General features: G+C 45.9%; 2 pseudogenes; one reads left to right on the top strand and one right to left on the bottom strand.

The window, feature by feature from the left end:
- The first annotated feature begins 112 nt into the window (after positions 1-112).
- Positions 113-221, top strand: LOC142401215 (5S ribosomal RNA; annotated as a pseudogene).
- An 8,725-nt stretch (positions 222-8,946) lies between these two features.
- LOC142366735 (U1 spliceosomal RNA) lies at positions 8,947-9,089 on the bottom strand (annotated as a pseudogene).
- Positions 9,090-22,313: the final 13,224 nt, after the last annotated feature.

Raw genomic sequence — 22,313 nt, forward strand, 5'->3', positions numbered from 1 at the left:
GGGAAGTCGACGTGCAGGCTCAACATCAGCCTCTCAAGCCAACTCTCTGGTAAAATAGGGGCAACGTATGGTTCCAGCACCTATGTAACACATATTTGTCATGGGGACTGTGGCTTACGGCCACACCGCCCTGAACACGCCCGAACTCGGAAGCCAAGCAGGGTCGGGCCTGGTTAGTACTTGGATGGGAGACCGCTTGGGAATACCAGGTGCTGTAAGCATTTTTCTCTTCTCTCTGCATGTCTTTTGTTGAAACATCTGTTGTGACACATATTTCTGAATAATATGCATCCTATTCTAATACAAAGCTTTTATACTAGTCTCATGCCATTACTACATGGAACAATTTTCTATTAATATCCCATAGTTATACAGATTTATAACTACAGTAATGCAATCGTGTCAGCCTCTTTGCTTTTTTCCCCTCTATAACTTGTAAACTAAACAACTGGTTATACTATACAGGATGGCTGTGTGTGTGTGTGTTAGTGTGTGTGTGTCTGTCTGTGTGTGTTTACAGAAGCAAATGGATCCTCTGATGCCTGTGCTGTCCATCCTGGACACAAGCTTCCCTAAGGACAGGCAGCAGTGTGTGCTTGGGATGACCAAGGAGGCCAAGGACTTCCTTAAGGCAAATGCACGGGACCGTGAGACAGTGGACAGTAGGCTGAGAGACTCAGACAAGGCTTACAAAGAAGGTGAGAAGAGTGCATGCACAACCCTGTGCTTACAACTGCACTACTGTCTAGGCATGATTACTTTAATTTTGTTCCCCCTTATTTATCTGTCTACAGCTTTGAAGAAATGCCAGATCGTCACACCCTCTCCAACTGAGGCGCAAGTCCTGGGGCAGCTGGTGATGACCTTTGGCCAGTACACCAGCAAGAGCTTCAAGTGGCTGGTCGAGAATGATGTTGGCTACTGCAAATAGTAAGTGTGGTACACTAAATGTGATCGCCATGTGAATAGTGTTATAACTTAATAGTACTGTATCACTATGTTACATTACTATGCCATTTCAGCATCGTCGACCGCCACATGAAGGAGATGAGGCACCCTGAGAAGAGGAAGACCATCAACGACGAGTGGCTGAAGGAGCAGCTGGTCAAGTACGCGCACCTCTTCACCACCGTCTCGTGCCACCTGGAGGTGAATGTGGACCGGGCCATCTATGGACAGGGGAGGTTCAAGTCGTTCACCTACCTGGAGATGTGGCAGTGGTACAGCCTGTACAAGAGGCTCCTGGCGGATCCTCAGGCTGGCAGCGACGCTGAGAGGAAGAGGGCGCAGGAGGCCTACACGTCGGTGACACAGTGGCTCCTCATGAAGGAGGATGACATCAATTCAAAGGCCCTCAAGAGGTTCAGAAAGTACATTATGGACAAGGAGGTATGTGTGCAGGTGAACATGTGTATAAAGGAATAACATAACAAATGTATTGAGCACAACTGAAATGTAATATTCCTCCTAATACCTCAGCAGGGTGTAGCCACTCCTTCCACCGCGTCTGCTTCCTCTAACAAGCCCCCAGCAGCATCTGCAGCAGCAGCAGCACCACCACCCACCACCAGCAAGGCCCCTCCATCACCTCCTCCTCCTGCATCTCCCTCCATCACCAGCAAGGCCCCAGCAGCATCTGCAGCAGCAGCAGCAGCAGCAGCAGCAGCAGCAGCAGCAGCAGCACCCACTGCCACCATCAGCAAGGCCCCTCAATCACCTCCTCCTCCTGCACCTCCCTCCATCACCAGCAAGAATCGTCCATCAGCCACACCTACCTCCACCACAAAGCCCCCTTCAGCACCAGCAGCAGCAGCAGCATCCCCCACCACCACCGCGAAGCCGAAGAAGAAGGCCTCCTCCAAGTCGGCTGCCCCAACACCATCGCCTGCCACCCCAGCACCCCGTGCAGCTGTGCCCACCTCTTCACCGGTACCCTCCTTCTTTGCGCCCCGTCCATCAGCCACCACTCCCAGCTCAGCAGACCCCAGCTGGGAAGACGACGCTCTGCTTGTGGAGGCTCTGTCCACCTACGAAACACAAGGTACATATTCATTTAACACAAGTTGTATTAGTTTACTGGCTAATAGCACACAGATCGTGCATGTCACATCCAGTGGGCTGCTGTAATGAAAAGCCTCATTCGACAGTGTGGATATACTATAATCAATGTGTTTTGGGTTTTTTTGTATTTACAGAGAGCCAGTCACAGGAGGCAGTTGGTGGTGAAGACGCCATCCTGTTTGAAGGATGGCACAAATCCTGGGAGGCTGAGGACAGCGGGCTGCCCGAGCAAGACATTAAGTGGCTGAAGGAGGATGAGGAGAGGGGGCTCTTTCTGAAGCCGCGGCCCTTCTCTGACATGTACGGCAGGAAGAGGTGGAGGAAGGTCCTGAAGAGTGAAAAGATGTGGTTCCACCCTCCCGAGATGCCCGGAGTGGTGGATGGCAGCACGGTCCCCGTGGCAGACAGTTTCTTCCGACACCGCGTCTTCTTCTGGAGGCCAGTTGGTGTGTGGCGCTACAGCGTCCGCTGCACCGAGCCCGGCTGCCCTGCCAAGGACAACCCGAAGGCTTGCCTGTACCGCTGTGGCTACGGCAACAAGGTGAGGCCCATCTGTGACATCAACGGCTGGTAAATGACTGATACTGAGGCCCAGTGACTGATCTTGACTTGTCTGAACTTTTTTTTTCTCTTATCTTTGATGTCACTTTATGTTGTTGTTTGTGTATATAGTTTCCTGATTGCACTCCTACATGCACATGTATACAGTTCTCATTTTTATTGTTCACTTACACTTGATTTCTTGTTTGTTCCCATATCTGCTGTGGCACATACTCCACATGGCTCTTCTGTCTGCCGACTGCTCCTGGTCAGTCAGTCTGTCTGTCTCTCTCTCTCACACACACACACACTTAATTTCAAATATCTTTTCATGACAAATGTGCACTATACATGTCTTCACTTTGTTTACCAAATGAGCATGCAACTTGTTTGTTCCCATATCTGCTGTTGCACATGGCTCTCTCTCCTGTCTGCCCACTGCTCCTGGTCAGTCAGTCTGTCTCTGTCTCACACACACACACTCTCCCTCCACCTCCACCCCCCCCCCCCCCCTTCTCGCTCTCTCTCCCCCTCACACACTTAATTTCAAATGTCTTGTCATGAAAAATGTGCACTATACATGTCTTAACTTTGTTTACTAAATGAGAATGCACTTGAATAAATGCACTTCAGCCATTAAAGTGCCTTGAATCGCAGTAGCAGTGTGTTGTGTCATTTCTTATTCCAAGTCAACACTTTCAATGTTCTCCTTGAATCTATTCATTATAATGTAACCTACCAGTAATTATAATCATTCATGATATACCATCATCTGTAATAATAAACACATGAACAGCATACAACTGTGAAGAAATAAAAAAAGTTTATTGACTTAATAGACAATGTTGCAGAGGTAACAGTGTGTCATTTCCCCCATAATCAATGTCTCCATCCCCATGTAGGCCTCAAACCAGCGGGTCGACCTACGGAAAGACAAAAATAAGAGCTTGAGAGGTTTTGTTTACGTTCACATCCACATGTTTCTAAAAATAGCCACACCTATTAGTCTCATGTCTTTTTTTAACCACCTTTTTCTTTTTTTCATACAATACCAAGTACCAGCTGGTGGGTGAAAAAAAATAAATCACTCAAATGAAGTGATCAATAGACAGCAATGCAAGCATTAAAACACGATTCAATGTCCAACACTCCCAATTAGACAAAACACTTGTATAAAACGATCATTTAAGTCGTATTTTGTACATTTCCCTAGATTCACCCTGCCACAACACTTCACCACATGGCCTGGCAGCTTTTGACAGCTAATTGACCAATAGTACATCATGCCCATGATTTCCCATCCCTCCCTCTCCATGGATTTGATTGACAAATCTTTTACCCAATAATATGCCTTATTTGTCTTACAGTCTACATCCGATTTTGCACTTTGTACGCGCTGAGGGCCATTCGCAAGAATCAGCACAGCCGGTGTGCAATGGCTGAGCCTCATTCTGGGTGAACCACCTTCTTGACCATTGTATCTCCCCTGCCAGGTAAGTATGAGTTGGAACTGTCAGAGGCTGACACCTCTTTTCCAGGTGCCTCACTCGGCCGGACGGTGCAGCAAATTCAACTGTCTGCTGTGCCATGCCAGCAGCTAACCTGAATCTGAAAAGCTTGCAGATTAAAACAGTCCGGCTTTTCTTCATCTTTCTGATCAGTTCTTGTTTCAACAACCAAGGAACTTGGAGCACAAATTGATTTAGTTTTTCCACTCTCCCCATCTCTAGAGCCACACCCAACCCACACTGGGAAAATTCTTAGTTGAGGCAAACCCTCACGGCTTAATATCTCCAGTGCAGAAATGCTGCCGTATTCTCATCTCGTTGTTGCCATCACTAAGGCAACGCCCACCTGCCTGGGGTGACTGCACTGTATGACCTCACCTGACAGCTGCGCAGCTGCATATCAGCTGTGCAGACCTGCCGCAGCATTCAGTAAACCTTGCAAAACATTGGTTTTAAAGATGGAAAGGTGTCCTTAAAGCAGCAACGCCAGGACAAAAACCAAGGTAAAGTTGCCCAGGGATATTTACATTATACAGTCAAATCAGGGGAGAGCGCAAACGCAGTCCCCCACTACCAGAAATTATGCAGTCGAGATTCCCACATTGGGGGAATTCGCAGAGGTACGAACGAGTAAAGTGCAAAGGCGCATGTAGACATGTAGACTATTGTCCAATGAAAAAATCATATTGTCTACATACGTAGACTATTGTCCAATGAAATAATCATATTGTCTACATACTCACATAGACTTGGGCGTTTTGTGGCCAATGGGCGCTGCCAACTGTCTACAGCCAGCCTCGCAACCGCGGCAGAAACCGCTCGGCCAATCAGAAAATCGGAGGGAGTGGGAGATAGGTGGGATTTTAGCAGGGAGTCTGCCGCACTTCAATAGACCACCGAAAACTTCAGCTAAGGTAAGATATCATTCAAGCGCTTTTAATATATCCTTTCTGTGGGTGTCATTTCTCACTAAGTCTAATGATAATAATGTGTACATTATTTTCCTGTCATACAAATGACGCCAAGCGCCGTTGACAGTAATGTTACTTTGCTAGATTCAGAGGCTCCGGGCTACGCTATAACTGTTGTTATTACTGTAGCTGGTGTCAAACGGGATGTTGAGATAACTACGATTTACTTTGTTGACTACTGCCGTTTAAAAATGTGCCGATAGCGGTCGTTTGTTTATAAGTGCCGCGGTGTTAAAGTTGCGTGACTTGTGGTTGAAAACAGTGGCTGCAGGTAAACAACTTGTTAGCTGCTTGCTTTGCTGCTAGAGCTCTACATTGTATTTTTATGAGGGCGGACGGACACGAAAGCTTTTACATTGTCACAATTATGAGGGCTTTTGTACTGTTTGGTTGTGTTAATCTGTTATAACAGTATTTAGAATGTTCAGTGTACATTTACCTCAGTTGGTATGTATTGTATGACACAGATTTCTGAATAATATGCATCCTATTCTAATACAAAGCTTTTATACTAGTCTCATGCCATTACTACATGGAACAATTTACTATTAATATCCTATAGTTATACAGATTTATAACTACAGTAATGCAATCGTGTCAGCCTCTGTGCTTTTTTCCCCTCTATAACTTGTAAACTAAACAACTGGTTATACTATACAGGCAGGCTGTGTGTGTGTGTGTGTGCGTGTGTGTGTGAAGCAAATGGATCCTCTGATGCCTGTGCTGTCCATCCTGGACACAAGCTTCCCCAAGGACAGGCAGCAGTGTGTTCTTGGGATGACCAAGGAGGCCAAGGACTTCCTTAAGTCACATGCACGGGACCGTGAGACAGTGGACAGTAGGCTGAGAGACTCAGACAAGGCTTACAAAGAAGGTGAGAAGAGTGCATGCACAACCCTGTGCTTACAACTGCACTACTGTCTAGGCATGATTACTTTAATTGTGTTCCCCCTTATTTATCTGTCTACAGCTTTGAAGAAATGCCAAATCGTCACACCCTCTCCAACTGAGGCGCAAGTCCTGGGGCAGCTGGTGATGACCTTTGGCAAGTACACCAGCAAGAGCTTCAAGTGGCTGGTCGAGAATGATGTCGGCTACTGCAAACAGTAAGTGTGGTACACTGAATGTGATGGCCATGTGAATAGTGTTATAACTTAATAGTACTGTATCACTATGTTACATTACTATGCCATTTCAGCATCGTCGACTGCCACATGAAGGAGATGAGGCACCCTGAGAAGAGGAAGACCATCAACGACGAGTGGCTGAAGGAGCAGCTGGTCAAGTACGCGCACCTCTTCACCACCGTCTCGTGCCACCTGGAGGTGAATGTGGACCGGGCCATCTATGGACAGGGGAGGTTCAAGCCGTTCACCTACCTGGAGATGTGGCAGTGGTACAGCCTGCACAAGAGGCTCCTGGCGGATCCTCAGGCTGGCAGCGACGCTGAGAGGAAGAGGGCGCAGGAGGCCTACACGTCGGTGACACAGTGGCTCATCATGAAGGAGGATGACATCAATTCAAAGGCCCTGAAGAGGTTCAGAAAGTACATTCTGGACAAGGAGGTATGTGTGCAGGTGAACATGTGTATAAAGGAATAACATAACAAATGTATTCAGCACAACTGAAATGTAATATTCCTCCTAATACCTCAGCAGGGTGTAGCCACTCCTTCCACCGCGTCTGCTTCCTCCAGCAAGCCCCCAGCAGCATCTGCAGCAGCTGCAGCAGCAGCAGCACCACCCACTGCCACCATCAGCAAGGCCCCTCCATCACCTCCTCCTCCTGCATCTCCCTCCATCACCAGCAAGGCCCCAGCAGCAGCAGCAGCAGCAGCAGCAGCAGCAGCACCACCCACCACAGGAGTCTCTGCCACTGTGAGCAAGGCCCCTCCATCACCTCCTCCTCCTGCATCTCCCTCCATCACCAGCAAGGCTCGTCCATCAGCCACACCTACCTCCACCACAAAGCCCCCTTCAGCACCAGCAGCAGCAGCAGCATCCCCCACCTCCAAGCCGAAGAAGAAGGCCTCCTCCAAGTCGGCTGCCCCAGCACCCCGTGCAGCTGTGCCCACCTCTTCACCGGTACCCTCCTTCTTTGCGCCCCGTCCATCAGCCACCACTGCCAGCTCAGCAGACCCCAGCTGGGAAGACGACGCTCTGCTTGTGGAGGCTCTGTCCACCTACGAAACACAAGGTACATATTCATTTAACACAAGTTGTATTAGTTTACTGGCTAATAGCACACAGATCATGCATGTCACATCCAGTGGGCTGCTGTAATGAAAAGCCTCATTCGACAGTGTGGATATACTATATTCAATGTGTTTTGGGTTTTTTTGTATTTACAGAGAGCCAGTCACAGGAGGCAGTTGGTGGTGAAGACGCCATCCTGTTTGAAGGATGGCACAAATCCTGGGAGGCTGAGGACAGCGGGCTGCCCAAGCAAGACATTAAGTGGCTGAAGGAGGATGAGGAGAGGGGGCTCTTTCTGAAGCCGCGGCCCTTCTCTGACATGTACGGCAGGAAGAGGTGGAGGAAGGTCCTGAAGAGTGAAAAGATGTGGTTCCACCCTCCCGAGATGCCCGGTGTGGTGGATGGCAGCACGGTCCCCGTGGCAGACAGTTTCTTCCGACACCGCGTCTTCTTCTGGAGGCCAGTTGGTGTGTGGCACTACAGCGTCCGCTGCACCGAGCCCGGCTGCCCTGCCAAGGACAACCCGAAGGCTTTCCTGTACCGCTGTGGCTACGGCAACACGGTGAGGCCCATCTGTGACATCAACGGCTGGTAAATGACTGATACTGAGGCCCAGTGACTGATCTTGACTTGTCTGAACTTTTTTTCTCTCTTATCTTTGATGTCCCTATGTTGTTGTTTGTGTATATAGTTTCCTGATTGCACTCCTACATGCACATAGTTCTCATTTTTATTGTTCACTTACACTTGATTTCTTGTTTGTTCCCATATCTGCTGTTGCACATGGCTCTCTCTCCTGTCTGCCCACTGCTCCTGGTCAGTCAGTCAGTCAGTCTCTCTCTCTCTCTCACACACTTAATTTAAAATGTCTTGTCATGAAAAATGTGCACTATACATGTCTTAACTTTGTTTACTAAATGAGAATGCACTTGAATAAATGCACTTCAGCCATTAAAGTGCCTTGAATCGCAGTAGCAGTGTGTTGTGTCATTTCTTATTCCAAGTCAACACTTTCAATGTTCTCCTTCAATCTATTCATTATAATGTAACCTACCAGTAATTATAATCATTCATGATATACCATCATCTGTAATAATAAACACATGAACAGCATACAACTGAAGAAATAAAAAAAGTTTATTGACTTAATAGACAATGTTGCAGAGGTAACAGTGTGTCATTTCCCCCATAATCAATGTCTCCATCCCCATGTAGGCCTCAAACCAGCGGGTCGACCTATGGAAAGACAAAAATAAGAGCTTGAGAGGTTTTGTTTACGTTCACATCCACATGTTTCTAAAAATAGCCACACCAATTAGTCTCATGTCTTTTTTTAACCACCTTTTTCTTTTTTTCATACAATACCAAGTACCAGCTGGTGGGTGAAAATTAATAAATCACTCAAATGAAGTGATCAATAGACAACAATGCAAGCATTAAAACACGATTCAATGTCCAACACTCCCAATTAGACAAAACACTTGTATAAAACGATCATTTAAGTCGTATTTTGTACATTTCCCAAGATTCACCCTGCCACAACACTTCACCACATGGCCTGGCAGCTTTTGACAGCTAATTGACCAATAGTACAGCATGCCCATGATTTCCCATCCCTCCCTCTCCATGGATTTGATTGACAAATCTTTTACCCAATAATGTGCCTTATTTGTCCTACAGTCTACATCTGATTTTGCACTTTGTACGCGCTGAGGGCCATTCGCAAGGGTTAGTACAGCCGGTGTGCAATGGCTGAGCCTTGTCCTGGGTGAACCACCTTCTTGATCATGGTATCTCCCCTGCCAGGTAAGTATGAGTTGGAACTGTCAGAGGCTGACACCTCTTTTCCAGGTGCCTCACTCGGCCGGACGGTGCAGCAAATTCAACTGTCTGCAGTGCCATGCCAGCAGCTAACCTGAATCTGAAAAGCTTGCAGATTAAAACAGTCCGGCTTTTCTTCATCTTTCTGATCAGCTCTTGTTTCAACAACCAAGGAACTTGGAGCACAAATTGATTTAGTTTTTCCACTCTCCCCATCTCTAGAGCCACACCCAACCCACACTGGGAAAATTCTTAGTTGAGGAAAACCCTCACGGCTTAATATCTCCAGTGCAGACATGCTGCCGTATTCAGCAAAACTTGCTAAACATCCACTTCATTGTTCACATGTGCTCTTTTTTTTCATCTTTTTGCTGCCATCTCTAATAGTGATGTGTAACCCACAGTAAAATATGAATAAATACAAACAATTCAATTAGATGCATAAATAAGGTAAAATGGTTAAAATGTCACAATTGATTAAAAAAGGGTGTGATAATAATTTCATTGAAATGTTTAAAAATAGGCCTATATAAAATACTGTCCCTTTAAGAGGTCCATGGTCGTTTGCGCTGTACCCCTGTTTTGACACAGCGTGTATGCAGATCGGAGAGTAGAGAAGCAAGCAGAGACAAGCAGAGAAGTTAATGCAGGAATATTTTTCCAGAGAGCGATTTAAGATTTGATACGTGGTTGGTAGTTCTCACAAGCCATATTTAATCAAACCACAACGGTTTTGGTGAGTTTCAACTTGTTTTATTGTAATTCTGTTTGTAACTTTTGCACGTGTGGATGCTAGCTAAATGCTAGCTAAATGCTAACGGCGTAACTGTGTGGAGAAAACTTCTAACACAAGCTGTTTAGCTGCTAACATTTTTAGTATATTAAGGGAATCGTTTGAGAGTATATGTTGTGTTGTTTATTGAAAAAGAGGATTATTTTGTGTTAGGAGGAGAAGTTAAGTCTTACTGTGTGTAGCGGTAACGTTACAGCACAGTGATTGTAAAACTTTATTGATTTGATTCATGTCGACAAATTGATTTATTTTTCTTATGACCTGTTGTACAGGTCAGGTTTTTTTGTTTGGTATCGTTCCTGGTTGAAGTAAACAGGAATTGGAGTTTCTTCTGTTGAGTGCGTGCATGTGTGAGGGGCTTACACGCGCCAAGGACACCTGATGGCGAGCCAGACCCACTGATTCTGTTACTAAAAGACAGTTCATCCTCGTTGTGACAGTGAGAGGATCCACTCCGCAGGGAAGGACTGTTGGTAAACTCTGCCAGAGCGGTAGGAGTATCGGATTATATTTTCCTTTTGAACTGAACTTTGAACTGAACTTTGAACTGAACTTTGAACTGAACTCTGAACTGAACTCTGGACTGAACTTGAAGTATTACATTTTGTATTTTGTTTTTCCATGATTGTTATGATTGTGATTAGCAGTATAAGAGTTATGCTTCAATTTAATTGATTAAGGTGTGATCATTCTCTTGTCAATGAGAAGAGGAAAAGAGTTGACTCAGGATGAATATTGTATTAAAATAGATTAACCTCAAATAGGATAGTTACTGACCGGTCCAATATAACTAACCTATCTAAACTAAATAAACCATCTAACTGCGGTGGCTTACCTGAACTAAATTCTCTAACCTAGAAAAAACTGAGGTGAGGAAAAAGAGATGAAAGTAAAGAAATTTATTGTTGATACCTGCAGGTTGTTGAAATGCCATATGTGTTTTACTGTTGTTTATTTCCACTAAAGAGGTTATTGCATTTAAAGTACCTGGTCTCTGGCTCAATTTTATTTGTTACCCCACTCCATTAGAACCTAGAACTGGCCCAGTAGTTTAAAAAGTGTGTATTAGTGATACATATGCTACAGATGTGTCGGTCGCGAACGATCCGGCTCTAAGAGCCGGCTCTTTGAAGTGAACGACAGGAACCGGCTCCATAATGGGAGCCATTTTGGGATCCTATTTGGGAGACGTTTTTTTTTCTTTCAGTATCTCGCTGTCTCTCTGCCTCCCTGTCAGTGCCACAGAGCCGACAGTTTTTTTCCCACGTCATTTTTTTTGTCCTTCGGACCGGTGCCTCGCTGTCTCTCCCATCTCCCTCCCCCTCACTCTCACTCTCCCTCTCCTTGCGCGTTTTGCTCTGCTTCTGCCAGTGCTAGACGGGGATATATGGGGAGCCGTTGTGGAGCCGAAAGAGCCGGCTCTCCACAGTAAGTCGAGCCATTAGAGCCGCATCTGGAAAAAGACCCGAAAATCCCATCACTAATCTCTAAGATCCCAGAGCAGGTGCCTCACCGACTCGGGCGCGCCACAACCAGGTCGTGGGCAGGTTGAGATCGCTGACATGCCCCGGGAGTGCATAACGGACCTGACTGGCAGGATCTCATGAGCCACCATCCATGACAGGTCCCGGAGTTTGTTTGGAAGAGCGGAATGGTTGACGTTGCACCAAACTCTTTAGTGCTCGCCAAACGCGAGCCCACGCACTGGACTCACTGGTTCCCGCTCCTGCACAACAGAGATCAGAGAGCGGTGGTTTGTTAAAACATGCAACTCCTCTGCCTCCAAGTTAAAATGCTTTTAGAACGTCTGGATAAAAGCATAGGATGGTGGCAGGCTAAAAGACACAGGCACTTTTAGGTCGGTGGGTAAAATCTTCAGTCTTCTGAGGTAAGAACCCATCCAGAATTGTGTCATTGCTTTAGTTTTGGGGTTTCCGGATGGGTCTGTGGCCTGTAGGATGTGCAGTGTAGTGTATCTGCTTCCTAAAAACAAATAAAAATCAGGCACTCCCTTTCCTCCTTTCTCTGTTTGTTTCTTCATTACATCTCTCCTCAGTCTATCCCACTTGGAGCCCCACAGAAAATAAAAAATGGCTCGGTCCAGGTCTAAAAGCACTTTCCTAGGTGGGATTAAAACAGAACTGATTAGTGTCACAGCCCCTGGGGCTTGTGCTGGGCATGTCTCTCTCCTCCCTCTTTCTTTGTCTCCTCCCTGAGACCAGGAAACTGATTGGAGTGTGCAGCAGTGATTCCGGCAGCTCGTACACCTGGCCGTCTGTGGGAGTGGTTTTAAGCCGCCTTATTTTGTTAATTCTTCCCTTTTGGTTCCTGGCTGGGTTTGTGAGAACAGCATTGTGTTTTGGGTTTGTTTGGTTTATCCTTTTGTTATGTTTCGCACCATACAACACCTTTGCCGTACATTTATGCTCCATAACACCATTACACTACTGATGACTGATTGCCACATCCCATTGTTTTACTTTTGTTGAATTCGTAGCTTAAGTTCGAATTGTTTAAATAAATTTGATTTCCTTATAACTTACAAACCGCGTGCTTCCTCCTTTTTGATATGGCTTTTGAGCCAGGTCGTGTCAAATTGGGGGCTCGTCCTTGTTCTATTTGCTAAAGTTTATTGGGTAGTTTCTGAGCTTGGGGTTGTTGGTGGTGGGTTGATTGCTGCGCACCTGAGTGCTGATTACCCGCTGCCCTGCTGGGGGAGGGGTTGTTGGAAGTTTGCATGGCTTCAGTGGTTAGGTGAGGAGTTTCTCCTGGTGATACTATTGTTGGGGGTAGGTTGAAACTCTGACCTGGTTGTTTTGAGGAAGTGCATGGTTTGGTATTGAAGTTGATTTGGTTCTAGTTTGAAGGTAGTTTGTGTTGTGGTAATTTAGTTTATGTGCGCTGTTTGTTAATGTTTTGGGCTGGTTGTCAGGGTAAATGTTGGTTGGTGTGTCACATTGGACCGTGTGTTCCCTCTGTTAGGCTAAGTGCATTTTCCCTTTGGTATCTGCTCATCTGTCCGTAGTGTGGGGTGACGGCGGTTAGAGCAGTTGTCTCGGGGGCATGTCCATGGTTTTGGTGGTGTTGCCAGATGACTGGTCGCATCACCACACCAGTGGGTTTCAGTGCATAAATACCCGCTGCCAGATCCCCTGAAGACTAGGGTTGAGTTGGTTTAGGTTAGTTTTGGTTAGGCAGTTTAGTTAGTGGGGGGACACACACTGAGTAGGGGTCAGTGATGACCTTTGGCACACTGGCTACACTTGCTTTGTGACGCAGCACAGGTCTGGTTAGAGCGCCTGAGTGTTTTTCCTTTCACTGCTCTTTTTCTTAATTAGTATTGACCTGGCTTGTATGTTGGGAACTTTTCTAGCTTAGAGATGGCTAGCATTGCTGAGTTTGTGGAAGCTCCGAGTTTAGAGTTATTGAATAGATTCACCAAAAACCAGTTACTCCGAGTAGCAGACCACTACAAGATAGGGATTAATGATAAAAAGTCAAATAAGGAGGTACTGAAGTCTGAAATTAAAGCCTTCTTGAGTGATTTAGGAATCCTGACCCTGACTGAGGAGGAGCCTCATCCGGATCCAGAGGAGAAGTGGCCTGGTGAATCTGGTGATGGTTTGGGCCAGCATTTTAATAAAGGAACTGGTAATTTAACATTTGAGCAGCAGAGGGAGCTGTTTTTTTTAAAGTCCCAAGAGAGAATTGAGGTGGAGAGGTTGCGGATTGAGCAGTCCAGACTTGACATTGAGAAAACTAAACTGAGGGCCTGGATGTTGCGGATTGAGCAGTCCAGACTTGACATTGAGAAAACTAAACTGGAACTGATAAAACAGGGGAAACTTGCAGCTGGGGAGGCTTGGGTAACTGGTGGTCGGTCAGGGGTTTCAGGGTCGAATGATCAGGACTTTGACATTTTTCGCAATCTGCACCTGGTACCAAAGTTCAATGAAAAAGATCCAGAAACATTCTTTTCTCTTTTTGAATGCGTTGCTGAGGTCCGGAATTGGCCGGAGTCTGTGCGCACATTGATGTTGCAGTGCGTATTTACTGGAAGAGCTCAAGAGGCCTATGCAAGTTTAAATTCAGAGGATAGTAAGCAGTACGCCTTAGTTAAAAAGGCAGTGTTAAGAGCTTTTGAGTTGGTGCCTGAGGCGTACCACAAACGTTTTCGTACGTGGCGGAAAAACGAGAAGCAAACCCATTTGGAATTGGCGGGTGATTTGGCGAGGCATTTTGACCGTTGGGTTGCTGCGCTGGAAGTCAGTGATTATGAGGGGTTGTGTGAACTTATAGTTCTCGAGCAATTTAAGAACACGTTACCTGAACATATTGCTAATTACATCAGTGACCAGAAAGTGAAAACAGTTGCGAACGCTGCGGCATTAGCAGATGAATATGTGCTCAGGCACAGACGTGGGTTTAGTGAGCGGCGTCTGTTTAGCCGGCACCCACCTGTCTGGTGGTAATGGTCATGGAAACGGGGCACGTTCCGATTTATATTACTGTCATAAAAAGGGCTATTTACAAGCTGACTGTTATGCTCTTAAGGCTAAGTCAAACTCTAACCAGTCTCTCTCAACCTAGGGCTAGAGGGGTGTCTATGGCTGTCTCAGTGCCACCTTCGCTGCCTTTGGTGGTGAAGGGGGGGTTTCAGGTTGGGACTCATCAAAGTCCGGAACTGGAAAGTTAGACATTTTGTTAGTGATGGTTTTGTGTCTTTGGTGGGGAGTGACAAAAAAGTACCAGTAAAGATATTGCGTGACACTGCTGCTTATGATACTTTTATCAAAGCATCAGTTTTGCCATTCAGCAGTGAGAGTGATACTGGGTCTTATATTCCTGTGTTGGGTATGGGTTTAAATGTACTTCAAGTTCCCGTGCATAACATCATGTTGTACTCCGATCTTTTCCAGGGACAAGCAGTTGTGGGGGTGCGTCCTGCTTTCCCAGTGGAGGGTGTCAATGTGCTTTTGGGTAATGGCCTGGCTGGTGCCTGTGCGTGGGTTGACGTGCCGCCACAGTTAGAGGTGGACACGGTGCCAGTGGTAAGACAACAGCCTGATGATAGTCAATCAGCATTCCCTGAAGAGTTCACAGCATGTGCTGTAACGCGTGCTATGACAGGGGATAAGTTTAATTCCAGCCTGTGTGAATCAAATAAAAATGTGGGGTCGTTATCTATGTTTTCTTTGTCTGACTATCCCTTGTCAGTTTTGCAGGAAGAGTTGAAGGCGGAGCAAGAGGCTGATTGTTCCCTGCAAGGTTTGACCAGGTGGTAACCGGTGCCCAGATAGAGAGCAGTGCTCGGGGCTATTTCCTTAAAGACTACCTGTTGGTAAGGAAATGGGTCCCGCATGGTCAGAGTTTTGTGGGTGATCCGATTATCCAAATCGTGTTGCCTGAGAGGTTTCGTGAACCTGTTTTAAAACTAGCTCATGAGGGGTCGGGGCATCTTGGTGTTCGGAAGACATACGACCGGATTCTGAGGCATTTTTTCTGGCCTCGGTTGAAACATGACGTATCGGTACACATAAAAACTTGCCACACATAGGTGGTGAGAGCGTTGTCACAATTCATCTCTATATTTGGCATTCCAAAAATCATTCAAAGTGACCAGGGTTCGAATTTCTCCTCACACCATTTCTCTCAAGTGTTGAAGCAGCTTAACATCAAGCATAACAAAGCATCTGCGTATCATGCACAAAGTCAGGGAGCATTAGAATGTTTCCATCAAACGTTGAAGTCGTTGCTACGTTCTTATTGCATTCAAATGGAAGGTGACTGGGAGGAGGGTTTGCCCTGGTTAATGCTTGCAGCTAGGGAAGTAGTTCAAGAGAGTACAGGGTTTAGCCCAAATGACTTGGTGTTCGGCCATACTGTACGAGGTCCGTTAGCCATTTTGAGGGACCAGTGGATGGGGGAGGACCCTCCCCGGAACGTGTTAGACTATGTGAATGGTTTTCGGCGTAGACTTTATGCAGCTGGCGAACTGGCTAGGGAGAAAATGGAGCATGTGCAGGGAAAAATGAAAAAGCTCTATGATAGACGTACGGAACGGTGGGTTTTCAGTCCTGGTGATCGAGTACTGGCGCTGTTGCCCATCATAGGCTCGCCATTTCAAGCCAAATTTACTGGCCCATGCACAGTTTTAAGGAAGCTTTCTGATTTAAATTATTTGATTTCGACTCCAGAGCGCAGGAAAACCACCCAATTGTGTCATGTGAACCTGTTAAAACCATATTATGAGCGTGCGTCAAAATCACCTGGGTATGGTGCACAGGTTATCGCGGCGATTTTCTCATCCAGCATATTTAGCGACTAGAGCATCAGCGGTCACTACACCTTTGTTGGTGAGTGAGGTGGAGGCGGATGGGTTACCAGCTGTTGATCAAGCATTAACACATGGGCGGTTGAAAAACTCTGAGGCTCTCTGTAACCTTGAGGCATTGTTGCAACATCTGCCAGAGTTAGAAAGGGCAGAGTTGGCAGAGTTGATTAGGTCTTTTCCATGTTTGTTTGGTGATACGCCTACTCAGACCCTCCTTATTGAACACGATATTGAGGTGGGAGATGTTCAGCCTATTCATCAACGTTTTTTTCGTGTCAATGCTGAAAAACGCAGGTATCTGGATGCCGAAATCAAGTATGTTGGAGAATGACATAGCTGAGCCATCCTCCTCAAACTGGGCATCGCCTTGCATCACGGTACCCAAAGCAGACGGCACACCAAGGTTTTGCACTGACTTCAGGAAAGTTAATGCTGTCACCAGACCTGACTCGTTCCCACTTCCTCGTATGGAAGATTGTGTAGATGAGGTTGGTCATGCTAAGTTTGTAAGTAAGTTTGATCTATTGAAAGGGTACTGGCAGGTCCCTTTAACTCAGCGGGCCCATGAAATTTCTGTATTTGTGACACCGAACGGTTTGTTTTCTTACAAGGTTATGCCTTTTGGCTTGAGAAATGCGCCAGCGACATTTCAACGCCTTATGACTCGTGTTCTGGGGGACCTGGAGGGTTGCGCTGTCTATTTGGATGACGTGGTGGTGTTTTCTGACTCTTGGCCTCAGCATGTCGAGCGCATCAGGGTGCTGTTCGGTCGCTTGGCTGAGGCCTGTCTCACCGTGAACCTCTCAAAATGTGAGTTTGCCAAGGCGACAGTGACTTATCTTGGCCGAGTTGTGGGTCAGGGGTGCGTCCGTCCTGTGGCTGCTAAAGTGAGCCCGGTTAGAAAATTATCCGGTACCAACCACGAAAAAGGAACTGTTGCGGTTCCTTGCATTAGTGGGTTACTACAGGTGTTTTTGTCTTTGCATCGCCACTCACTAACCTTTTGAAGGCAAAGGCAGTGTATATATGGACCCCTGAATGTCAACAGGCTTTTGAGAACATTAAAGCCTTGTTATGTACAGCTCCTGTTCTTGAGGCACCACGGTTTGACCGCCCTTTTTCACTGCAGGTAGATGCGAGTCACGTGGGTGCAGGTGCTGTTCTATTGCAAGCTGATGATCTGGGTGTTGATAAGCCAGTGAGTTTTTTTTCCCAAAAAGTTTAACTCCTACCAACTAAATTATTCAACCATCGAAAAGGAGGCACTAGCTTTGATATGGGCTTTGAAACATTTTGACGTGTATGTAGTTTCAAGCACTACACCCGTGGTGGTCTACACGGATCACAATCCACTAACCTTTTTGAACTCCTTGCAGTGTCCAAACCAGAGACTGATACGATGGTCTCTGATGTTGCAGTCTTATGGGTTGGACATCCGATACATAAAAGGATCAGAGAATGTGGTGGCGGATGCCCTCTCTCGGGCCCATTAGAAGTATGGGTTGGCGAGGGACCTGGTGTGTTAGGACAACTTTGATCGGTTGATGTCCCCTTCCAGTTCCGCTTGCGGTGTCTGTTCCTGCCTCCTGTCTTTCTCCTCTTAAATGCTCACAGAAATCCTAGGCAAATCTCTGTTGCTGAGGAGCAAGAGTTTGGTGTGCTGGGGGCAGATGGCAGTGGTTGGACTTTAAACTGCTAATGGGGCAAGTGTTTTTTTTCTGATTTGTTTTTTTTGATAACTTTTCATTGAGCATTTAATAGTGCTGGTTGTGTGTTGTACCTACTAGGTTTTAAACATATTTCGGTTCCCTATATTGAACCTCTTTTTAGGGGGAGGGTGTCACAGCCCCTGGGGCTTGTGCTGGGCATGTCTCTCTCCTCCCTCTTTCTTTGGCTGTGTTCAAAACCGCCTACTACATACTTGAAAACGGCATACTCATCGATCTGACAGTATGCAGAGCGTTTACACACAGTGCACTTCACTCCTGCCCGAGCCGAAATCAGCCGGCCTGAAAAGCTGATTTCGCTTAAGCTATAAACTCTGTAAATATATAACTTTAGCAACATTTGAAACATTTTCAGGCGAGAAAGTAGTCATTTAGACCCCCAAGGTGTTGAAAATCTGACAAAATACCGGCTATTTACAATTTTGTTCCCACGAATTCGGCGCTACTAAAGCTAGCCGCAGTGAGCAACGCACTTCCGGTTATGCCGTTTTGACTGCTCTCGTCCCGTTAACGGAATTTGACCGTTCAAATGGCGATGGGCGACGTCACGTTACGTTGCATCTTGGGTAGTTTGAGTGTGACAAGTAACCTCATGATGAATACTCAACATTTCGGCGAATCGAGTATGTATCTAGTGTACATCCGGGAACTTAAAAAAGTATGACTAGTAGGAATAGTAGGAGAAGTAGGCGGTTTCGAACACAGCCTTTGTCTCCTCCCTCAGACTAGGAAGCTGGTTGGAGTGTGCAGCAGTGATTGCGGCAGCTCGTACAACTGGCCGTCTGTGGGAGTGGTTTTAAGCCGCCTTATTTTGTTAATTCTTCCCTTTTGGTTCCTGGCTGGGTTTGTGAGAACAGCATTGTGTTTTGGGATTGTTTGCTTTATCCTTTTGTTACGTTTAGCACCATACAACACCTTTGCCGCACATTTATGCTCCATAACACCACTACACTACTGATGACTGAATGCCACATCCCATTGTTTTACTTTTGTTGAATTCGTAGCTTAAGTTCGAATAGTTTAAATAAATTTGATTTCCTTATAACTTACAAACCGTGTGCTTCCTCCTTTTTGATACGGCTTTTGAGCCAGGTCGTGTCATTAGTAAAAGAAAAGGTAAAATCACGGCTTTGATGATTAAAACCTTTCCTTCAATGGTCAGTCCTCTAAGTCCCCAGTATCCTAGTCTTTGCTTGACTTTCCCTACCACGTCTGGCCAGTTTGATGTCCCTCCTCCTTCCCTGTCAAACATAATCCCCAGTATTTTCTGATTGGTCTGGGTTATAGTCACGGGGAGTCCTGTTGTCTCGGTCGCTGTCCATGGCCCATAAAATTGGGCTCAGGTCTTGTTTCTGTTTAGTTTTGCCCAGTGTTCAAACTATTCCGAGATTTTCGGAGGTCACTTTTTCTCTGGCGGGGGGGGGGGGGGGGGGGGGGTGTGTTGCTTGCTTGCTTGCTTGCTTGCTTGCTTGCTTGCGCTTGACTCCAATTACGCACACAGGCTCCACACCTCCACACACGCATCGCGTCTGCAATCATAACTCATCAGGGGAAATCACATTTTGCCAATATTTTAGAGACCCCCCAACATTTCCCAAATCATGTTTTCAGGGGGGTCTCGTGTCAGTTTCAGGGGGTCTCGGATCCCCCGAGTCCCCCCGTAGTTCGAACACTGGTTTTGCCCCAGAGGCCCGTCCAAACCAGTCAGTCAAGTCCAGAGTCCTATTAATAGATAATAGGTCGGTGCATAAAATGTTCACATCGTCCATATATAAAACACACTTTGTCGATAGTCCCCCGCTCCCCGGGACTCTCACCCCATTGATTCGGTGGTCCCTTCTCAAGCTCTGTGCCAGTGGTTCCACACAGATGATGTAGAGGAGGGCAGATAACGGACAACCCTGATGGACACCGCAGTGGATGTTTACTGCTTTTGTCAGATGCCCGTTAACAAGGAATTTGCTGGTAATGCCCCGGTACAGCAGACCCACCCAAGCTATAAACCTTTCTGGGAACCCCATTTTTGGCAGTACCTGGAAAAGGTACTGGTGCGAGACCCGATCAAAGGCTTTCTCAAAGTCTAAATTTAAGACTGCTAGCCGAATGTTTCTGTCTCTCGCATAACAGATGGTGTCTCGGATCAGTACGAGGCTGTCGGTTATCTTCCTCCCCGGGATGGCACAGGCTTGATCCGGGTGAATCAGGTCTTCTAAAAACAAGGACATACGTGAGGCTAAAAGTTTACTAAAAAGTTTACAGTCAAAGTTTAAAAGTGTAATCGGTCTCCAATTCTTCAAGTCAGTCTTGTCTTTTTTTTTGTGAAGAAGAGTCACTATCCCTGCTCTAAAACTGTCAGGAAGTCGCTCAAGTTGCTCAAATTCCATAAAAACAGTAAACAAGTCAGGTGCTAAAATATCCCAAAAGGTCAAATAAAATTCTACGGGAAGTCCATCTTGTCCTGGGGACTTCCCTTTCTTAAAATTTGTAAAACATTTATTTAACTCTGTGCTTTTAACCCAAGATTTTACAATTTCACTGTCTTTTACTGTTTTTTCTATGAAATTTAAAACTTCTGTCATGGTGTCCATTTCAACAGGTTTTTGTTCGTACAATTCACGATAAAATTGTTCAACAGCTTGTTTAATTTCTTCCATTGAATCAACTGTGCACCCGTTCTCTTTTGTTAGCTTTAAAATGCCCCCCCCTTTATTCACAATTTTCTTAAAAAAATACCTTGTGCACTTCTCTCCTTCCTCTATTTCTCGTTCCCTGCTTCTTAAAATGACACCCTTACTTTTAATATCTGTTAAAATCGACATCTCTGTTTTCACTTGTTTAATTTCATCATTAAAATCCATCCCTTGTTGGTTTAATTTAAAATAGCGCTGTAGTCGCTTCTGCAGTCCCATCATGCGTCTGTTTTCCCTATTCTTTTTTCTCCTACCTGCCTGTCTAAAGAAAGTCTGGGTCTTTTCCTTCACCATTTCCCACCAGTGTGCACGTGTATCGTAAAAGTCTTGAAGGGTCTGCCACTCGTGGTACTGCTCCCGGTACTGACTAACTATTTCATCTTCTTTTAAAAGGGAGCAGTTTAGTTTCCACAGAACACTTCCGGAAGTCACACCCGAAGATAGTGATAGGGTGCAGGAAAGCATTAGGTGATCGGAAAAGAAAACGGGGGTCAATCTAGCATCGGTTGGTGGGCAGTCCCGTGTAAAAAGGTAGTCTATACGAGAGGCTCTGGTGCCATCACCACTGAACCAGGTGAAGCCCTCCTCTCTGGGATGCATGGTTTTAAAACAGTCCTGAAGTTTAAAATCCTTGCATATGCCCTGTAATAAAACCGATGTTTTGTCAACTTTAAAAAATTCCCCTGCTCTTTTTCTGTCACTCCTGCTTAAAATACAGTTAAAATCACCCCCTAAAACTAGTGGTGCCCTACCTAGCATGTGGGACTGCAGGTCTTCTAAAAGGTCATACCGGTCATTTTTTTCGTTAAAGCCATAAATATTTAAGAGGTTAAAATCTTGTCCCATAAAAGTCAAATGTGCTAAAAGTGCCCGTCCGTCTCTCACCACAGTGCTGCCCTTCACCAGAACCTGAGGGTTTTTGATTAAAATGGCCACTCCATCATTTTTGTTTTGGTTGGATCCACTCCACAATGATGTCTGTGGCCACATCTCCTCCCACTGTCTGTAGTGCTTTAAAAACGGTAGGCCGCATTCCTGTATTAAAAGAACATCTGACTTAAAAGAACTAAGAAAGGATAAAACACTCTGGGCTCTAAATTTCAACTTTACACTTCTCACATTAATAGTTGAGAGAGTGAGTGTCATGAGTATGGTTAAAAACAACAGGTATGACATCTTAAAAGACTAAATGAGGGTTAAAACATTTAAAATGTCTTAAAAGCAGTTATGTAATTTCTTGTGAACGGAGCTCTTCCTTCATTTCTACAGGTGAGAGGCGAGGGTGTTGAGCTCTATTCCCCGGTCGGACTCTGGGGGTTGGCCTCTGTTGCAAGGTTTTGTTAAACTTTGAGTCTCTAGGGGTTGATTGCAGAACTACATTTAAAAAAGAGACCTCATTTGGTGAATTGGAGGGGAAGACTCTGGGCTCCTCCACAGATGAACTGTCTGAGGTAGTCCCAGCTCTTCCCCTCTTCTCTGAGACTATAGGAGAATCAGAGGACAATTCTGATGCAAGCCTCTTTGTTTGCTGGGCATCTGGGAGGGAGGCATCCTCGCTATCATCGTGTGATTGGACTTCTTCACATTCTGAACTAGCTCCGCCTTCTGCCTGCACCACCACCTCCTCCACCTCCTCCTCTCCAGAACACTCCATTGGTGGGGGTGTAGCAGGC

This window comes from Odontesthes bonariensis, chromosome 2, assembly GCF_027942865.1.
Source record: "Odontesthes bonariensis isolate fOdoBon6 chromosome 2, fOdoBon6.hap1, whole genome shotgun sequence".
NCBI lineage: Eukaryota > Metazoa > Chordata > Actinopteri > Atheriniformes > Atherinopsidae > Odontesthes > Odontesthes bonariensis.